At 26.3% G+C, this 7769-nt stretch overlaps 1 pseudogene; it reads right to left on the bottom strand.

Moving 5' to 3' along the window:
- Positions 1-691: 691 nt before the first annotated feature.
- LOC149057239 (uncharacterized) lies at positions 692-1958 on the bottom strand (annotated as a pseudogene).
- Positions 1959-7769: the final 5811 nt, after the last annotated feature.

Consider the following 7769-nt stretch of genomic DNA (forward strand, 5'->3'; position numbering starts at 1 on the left):
TTTATGATACTAGATTAGTAGGGTACCTATCAATAAATTCTCGTACATTTTGCGATAAAAATTTTTTTTGTATAACATTTCACTAGGTTTACAGTATGATTCACTGTATTGTTTTTAACACCTTATTTATTTATCTAAATTCTTATCATCAAAGTTTTTTAGTTTACTTAGAGACCATAGTATTCTTATTTATATTTAAATTTTTGTATGCCATTTAAGAAGTGCTAATACAAACTTATTTTTCAAATGATAACTATTAATTTTTACAGTTAAATGTTAAGTAAAATATTATTTTTAAAATGTTTTCAAATATAAATACAACTTTGAACGATTTTCTGAATTGTTTAATTTTTCGTAATAAGGATTGGGGGGAGGGGGGAGATTTGAATATTATTGAATGATTTGAATGATTTGAATATTATGGTAACATATATGATTCAAAGTTTTATCTATATATATGAAATTATATATTTTATATTCAACCATTATTAAGGAGTACTATCCACTATCCAGGGACTGGAACCTTGATGTTTTTTTACATTTCCGGTTCTGGTTCGGTTCTTAGAAAATTTTAAATTTTAATTCTGGTTTCTTTTCGGTTTTTTATGGTTCTTAAAAAATTAAAACTAACTTATTTTACATAACAAATTATATTTAAAACTAAATAAAACTTATAAAAATGTCAACTATATTAGGTATAGCAAATTTTATTTTTTGTTTCGTTTTCAAACAATCTATTTGTACAAAATAATAATTGGTTTTCTAAGTTTTTTGATGTTAAATAATATAGGGTGATAAAATAAATTTAAGCCCTGAAAATAGCCGATCAAAACTGACTTGCGTAGAAGAAACAGCAAATACTATTTTGGCTAGTAGGTACATTCAATTCTGGATGTATGTCTTATATTGACTTCCAAAACTGTAGCATCTATGTTTTTTTGTAACTTAATCATTTTTTAGTTTAAGTAGATTTTCGATCGTTTTTTAAGTAGAATTTTGGCTTGAACATGATATTTTAGTGGTTTCTCTTTTCTACAATTTTTTTTCGAAATCATTAAAATTTTGATTAGATTCGGAAGTATCGACTTCCGGTATTTGGTCTGTGATATTTTCTTGAGTATCTTTTGTGCTTATTCCACTATATTTTAAATAAAGCCAAATAGAAATTAAACGATTAATAGCCATATTATATTGAATTTCATTTAATATTATTTTGAAGCACTAAATAATGACTTGTTTTTGTTGGCAATTCCTATTTCCTATTTAATAGACAGTTGTTACGTAGAAATCTCTGTACGTAGATACTTAAAATATGTTTATTTTTAAATATTGTAATTCCTCTGAATGATAATAATTTTAATATCCACGTATTTGCTTAGTTCTTATTACGCGTTGATGACATATAAATAAAAATAAGCAATTAATGTAAATAAAAAATAAAAATAATGGAATTATAAGAAACCCGAAATTAACCGTAAAAAAAATTTATCGGTTCCGGTTTTACAATTAATTTAAATTAGGCCTACCTATTGGTGAGGCTTCGGGTCCCAATATTCAAAGGGTGTCGGTTCCAAAACTGGCTTTTTTCTGTACGGTTCCAGTACCTGAACTATCTTCGTGATGGGTAAACCCGCAATAAAAAAGACAGTAAGTTCTTATTTGAAAAAAAAAAGTTTAAGTTTAAGAAAGTATTTTAAAATATATTACTTAAGAATGGTAGATAGGTACTTTAAAATTTAAAAAATTTAAATACTAGAATAAATTGTAGGGACAATTCATGAAATGAAAAAATCGTGAATCATTAACCTACATATTTTCATAGATTTTTGTTTTTTATCTTAAATTTTTCGATTAATCTGTCTAATTTTTATTAAAATCATAAGTAAAATGTATGATAGTTTATATGTCATAGTTGCTATGATTACCTGATCTACTCCAAGGTTAAGATATTGATTCATGCACTTTTATAAAATTGTATTGTAATGAAATACGAGGATTTTGATAGTGCTCAAGCTGGAAATATTAAAAAATACGCTTTATTCGGTTTACTTAATAAAAAAAATAAGGAATAAATACAATCGCAATAATCTAAATTGAAATGGAATTGAAATAATAATAATAAAAAAATTGAATATTATTCTGAGTAAAGGAGAGTTCGGAATAAAAACGTAGATTGAAATAATGTAAAAATATATTATGCAATGTAAGGTAAGTACGACTTGGAGCTTAACACGAATATAATACATTTCCTATATGCGCCCTGATATTGATTATAATTTTATTTTCGATTTATAATAATTGTCGTTTCGAAAAACGTTTAAAATTTATACCATAATTTTCAGTTGAGGGGGACAATTGGAAATATGCAATTACGATATAGTTTCCCTATACGATGACTGGCACGTATTTATCTACATAAAAATAATATAAAAATAAGATGATTCTTCCGGTTATTAAGAGGAATTTTTTCTAAAATTTTAAATGATTTTTAAAATAATTTTTTGAGATAAATTAAATTTTGAAGTAGAAAAAACATTTTAAATCATGGTTTTAATTTATTTGTTTGAAAAAAATGAAGTGTATTAAAATTTCCAGATAAATACCGTGCTTCAAAATCGGAAGTTAAAAATAATGCATGCTGCTATTCAAAAAAAAAAAAAAAATAATAATAATAATAATAATAAAATCAAATAATTATGAAAATCAAAAAAAAGTAAAAATAAAATTATTTTTCGATAATTTTTTATTGTGATTACATTTGAGTTCTTCAAGGAAACAATTAATGCAGACCAATAAAATCATTATTACTCAGTATATACACATGTTACATGGTCATAAAAAGTTTGCCTTTCCAAAATTGATTTCGATTGCATACTATGTCTTTAAAATATGTAATTACGATCCTCGTGTCGCCGGTTTTTGTGTAACGAGCAATCTAGGCAATCATCCTGTACATTCATAAACAGTACAATATTATTACGATTACATCGCGACTGTTTCGGAAACGTATATTTAGTTGACTTTTGTGATTCCGGAATTAGCATTCAGTGCGTCCACGGTAGGCGATGTATTAACATTCGACTGTTGTCGAATCAAATATATTATGTATATCATCTCATGCGCATATAGCTTGGAGTCATTGTAAAGTTGTGGTGCGAGGAGGAAGGTCTGCCTGAAAATATTTTTTCCCTATCTATTATTATTATTGTTATTGAATGATATGCAGTGTTATATTATTTTAATAAATTAAAAATAACGATCGATCGATATTGATGAATTTATGTCCAAATTCAATGTGTAATCTTTCATGGAAAAATGTGTTATTTTATAATATAATGCCTACAGTGGCACGAATCCGAGTATGTTTAAATCAAACATCATTCGCCAAAAAAAGTAACAGCTGGGATGAGTGAATGTTAAACCCAATTAATTATTTTTATATCTGAAAATTAATAATTTTAATATTGGAAAATGGTTATAATAATATTTAATGTAGAAATTATTAGCTTGGTTGTTGATATAACTACGGACTACAGCGAATACAAAATAATAGGCAATATCAATACGCGCGGTAGCCACTTATTAGTATGGCTAAACTACATAATAAATCAAATACTATACCAAGAGGTATAGAATTCTGTACTAATATCTTATTTATTATTCGCCTATATATATTAAACTATTAAGAGTATCTTAATCTTGTACAATTAATCTCTATAAATTATAATATACTCAATAAATCATAGTTATAATAGCCTACAGGTAACATATTATAGTATTTATATTTCCTACAATATACTCCTATATAATTGTAGACATAAATTACTGTTTATAAATAATAAATCTACCTATATAGATTGTGCAATGGCCATAGATGTCGCTGATCGATTATTAAAATAAAAAAAAATATACCTACAGTAATTTTATTATGAAAATATGATGAAGATAATATAACATTCTACTTGGTTTGCTATAAAAATAACAGTCAATTAGTAAATGGTAACACAAAAGAGATCTTATAGGTAATATCATTAATTAGGTATAATTTATAAGATCTGTATGTCTTCGAATTTTGAACATAACAATAAAATATTGTTGGAAACAAATAAATTTTAATATTAATATGAAAATAATTTAAAAAAAAACTATTCATAAAATGAAAATATTTTTTTCTTCAATTCTATGCATATAATATGAACGTACCTATGTATAATAATTTACTTAATAATTTAAAAGTAAGTCTATATTAAATATTTTTCCTACATAACTCAATAACAAGGTTAATATAGATACAAATCTTTAGATAAAATTTATATTGAGCCACTGGGCTAGTAGATAATTGAAAGAGTCTTTCTCATTTAACAGTTTCCATTAGTAAATTAGTAAGTTTAGGGTGGAATTTAAAATATTTTAGAATTTAAAGAGATTTTAGCTCTCTCACACTAACATTTATTAATGTACTGTGCGCACTCCATGTATAATAAATTGATAATGGTCCAAATTGTCTTCTCCAAAAGCCTTAAGCGCCTTTAATGCATAACAGTTTGTGAATGTTTTAAGAATCATAAACGCTGTTAATATATTATGTCCAACAACTTTTATTTTTCATCTTGAAGTCTTGCTAAACTGTCTGAGCGCACTTATCTTCCTTTCGTAGCTTGAAAGCTGAGCTATTTCTTTTATATTTTTTGTTTAGTTTACTGGTCTGAAATCTGTCAAATAATCAATTACAATAGGAACGTCTATAGAAATGTCTTAAAACTTTTTAACACAATACCATAAAATGAACTGATTGTGTCGTGTAGTCGGTACTGTACATTAAAACTATTTATAAGGTGAGAAAAACGTATAACGTAAAACCCCTAGACATTGATTTACAATGATTAAATCATGATTTTCTGTACGCAAATAGTTGACGTTAAATGCGTGTATACAAGACTGTTGATTCAGAAACGTTGTACAATTTGTAGTTACATTGTATGATATTACGTGCATCTAACTCATTTGTGCTTTATCAGCAAGAATCGTTACCACTCACCAGAAAAAGATATAACTTTTCAGTGAAAACTTTACTAACAAACATAATAGTTTTTAATAACAATATAATATGATGGTGATAAACTGTTGTATCAACATCAACATTATTGATGCACTTCGTAAAATAAAATATTGAACAATTCGTTTTCACTACAATGAATGCTGAATACCGAATATACCAATACAATATTATATAATCAAACGATTAAAAAAAAAATAAGCTTAAACCATAAAATGTAAAAAAGCGGGTAAGTGGATGTCGCTCTGCTGTACATTAGGTGTTGGGGTGGACCTCTGACTAGGGTAAGTTAGATTTGAATGCAATGATAGGTATCATTGTATACGAAAAACGATTCTGAACGGAGATGATTTGTCAGTCTAGGATATATTATATTTAAATATTGTCATATATTCTATTTTGAAACAAATATATTATTTTTAAATTATGACGCATTTTCAATAAGGCATCATGGTTAATCAATTTTTCCAAAAACATTGCATGTATTTATTATAATTCATAATACCATAGATATACATATACCTGATTTCATAAAAATTTAAAACTCAAACGCTCAAAAATGTTTTCCTATAATGACGCTTCAAATTTTCTCTATAGCTATTTGAAGCAAAACTTATGTAGAACTTAGTGTTGAATTTTTTAACTTAAGATATAAATACAACGGTTTTATGAATTTTGAACTACAAAATAATTTGCAAATATTCATGGTTTTGACGAATTTTTTGTCAATATTTGAAATTCAAATGCTAACAAAAAAAAATTGTGCATATGTATTCTTATAATTTTTTAATAACTATAAGAATAACTTACGAGAAACTTTTTATTAAATTTTCAAGTATTTTAATAGGGCCAAAAAAATGTTATCGACACTTCAAAAAAATTTAAAATTTCAGTTGTCCATAAATAACTCAAAAATACTGTATATAGATAACACTAACATAAACATTTGGTGAACATTTCAAGTATTTACAGTGATTAGTTTTTGAATTACAACCATATTAATAAATCGATTTGGTCGAAAACTGGTTTTGCGTAAAAATTCCCGTTTTTCTGTCATTTTTTTTTTTGTTTCACTCGATTTTTTTTTGAAAACTGTTGGAAAATGTTAACTTTTGACCTCTATAATGCACCAAGAATATTTAATTTCCCATCGGAAACCACCCCTTAAGTTTGAAATTGAAGCATTATTTCGACTAGTTATGCTGTACACAGACACAAAAAAAAAAAACACATCATTGTAAAATCAATATATTCATCACTCCGTTCAGAATCTAAAACTCATATCATTGTAAAATCAATACATTTATTACTTCGTTCAGAATCTAAAACAAAAAATTTGTGTCATCACGGATTTTAGATAATGTTATAATATTTTTTATTCAATATATCTAATAAAAAGTAGGTATGCTTAATAATCATTGGCGTTGAACCTTAATGAATGTATTTTTTTAAACCATTAAACCGCGTCATTAAAGGCAGACCAAAACGTTGATTTTCCGCATTTAGACTGCGTTACTACACATTGAAAGTTCAATGAAACGAGTGCAATATTTAAAAAAAAAAAGAATAAACGTACTTAGGCGAGAACTATAGACACAGAGACTTGATGACGTCGAGCACACCACGCACGTCTTGTTTCGTTGACCTTGGCATATTATGTGATGAAAAAAAAATGATAAATCATCGGTCATCGCATTTGAAAACCAATTTTCGGTTAAGTTTACTATTTAGCGTTTAGAGGACATTTTTCAAATTGCCTACGCATTGAATATTGTGTGATTAAAAATAAATTCACGAGTAAAGATTTTCAAAGTACATAATATACGTATATGTATATGTAATTAATATAATATTATATATATTATGAATTATGATTATTATAAAATTGTCGTAATATGATGAGTATGATGTGAATAACCTTGTATTGTATACACATGAAACGTATTGAAATATTGCAAATCGTATAAAAATGTGACGAAAATTAACTATGCCATAAAAGTTGTAGTATTATTGTATTATTTAAATTTAAAATATTTCAAAGTATATTATTAATTCAAAATGATAAAATAGAATGTAAACCACAAACATAAATTTTTAATCTGTAAGATAATTTTTCGGAAATATTATAATATGTATTTTCATCACGTCTATAAATAGGTAATTAAAATACAAGATTATCGGATTTTTAAACTGAGGTTACGGTTTCATACATCGTTATGGCTTTTGTCTAGTCCCTCTTTTATTTGTTTTTAAAGATCCAATCAGATAATTTTTGTTTTTTTTTTTATAATTATGACGTGTACATCGACATTATACGAATAATAACTAGTGAGAGTTTCTAGTCTCCGGGATCGAATGTCTCGGGAAAAAAGATCTAGATCGTTTTTATGAAAAATGAGTGGGCAATGTTAATTTCACCATTTATCAGTGGTTTTTCCTGACGTTTTATAATATTATGAAAACGAAAAATGACCTATTCCATGAAGTACACACTGCAATCGTCTACATCCGATTCGCTTTGAAAAATGCACTTGGTGATCCGATATAATGAACAACCAATGTGTATTCCATTCAGGATCCGAAATCCATTTCGATTCTTTGCACATTTACTTCATACTTGCCCATAAAATGTGCCAAATAACATTAGGCTGAGATTAAATTAAATATTTTTGAAAGGCGGGGCTCAATTTTTTTAAAAATAAATCTTATGTTT

This window comes from Diuraphis noxia, unplaced genomic scaffold (genome assembly GCF_037042655.1).
Source record: "Diuraphis noxia isolate RWA-SAM2 unplaced genomic scaffold, SU_Dnox_SAM2 contig0003, whole genome shotgun sequence".
Lineage (NCBI taxonomy): Eukaryota > Metazoa > Arthropoda > Insecta > Hemiptera > Aphididae > Diuraphis > Diuraphis noxia.